The following is a 974-nucleotide window of genomic DNA, read 5'->3' on the forward strand; positions in this document are numbered from 1 at the left end:
AATGGCAGCACAATTCTGATTCTATTGAACTCATCAAAGAGAAATTCATCTAGCCGATGTAAGAATTGTCTCCATTGATTGGCCATCTTATAATATCAAAATGGCAGCACAATTCTGATTCTATTGAACTCATCAAAGAGAAATCCATCTAGCTGATGTAAGAATTGTCTCCATTGATTGGCCATCTAATAATATCGAAATGGCAGCACAATTCTGATTCTATTGAACTCATCAAAGAGAAATTCATCTAGCCGATGTAAGAATTGTCTCCATTGATTGGCCATCTAATAATATCGAAATGGCAGCACAATTCTGATTCTATTGAACTCATCAAAGGGAAATTCATCTAGCTGATGTAAGAATTGTCTCCATTGATTGGCCATCTAATAATATCAAAATGGCATCACAATTCTGATTCTATTGAACTCATCAAAGGGAAATTCATCTAGCTGATGTAAGAATTGTCTCCATTGATTGGCCATCTAATAATATCGAAATGGCATCACAATTCTGATTCTACTGAACTCATCAAAGAGAAATTCATCTAGCCGATGTAAGAATTGTCTCCATTGATTGGCCATCTTATAATATCAAAATGGCATCACAATTCTGATTCTATTTAACTCATCAAAGGGAAATTCATCTAGCCGATGTAAGAATTGTCTCCATTGATTGGCCATCTAATAATATCAAAATGGCAGCACAATTCTGATTCTATTGAACTCATCAAAGGGAAATCCATCTAGCTGATGTAAGAATTGTCTCCATTGATTGGCCATCTTATAATATCAAAATGGCATCACAATTCTGATTCTATTGAACTCATCAAAGGGAAATTCATCTAGCCGATGTAAGAATTGTCTCCATTGATTGGCCATCTAATAATATCAAAATGGCAGCACAATTCTAATTCTATTGAACTCATCAAAGAGAAATCCATATAGCTGATGTCAGATTCGTCTCCATTGTTGTCC

The sequence above is a fragment of the Lottia gigantea genome, assembly GCF_000327385.1.
Source record: "Lottia gigantea unplaced genomic scaffold LOTGIsca_199, whole genome shotgun sequence".
Taxonomy (NCBI): Eukaryota; Metazoa; Mollusca; class Gastropoda; family Lottiidae; genus Lottia; species Lottia gigantea.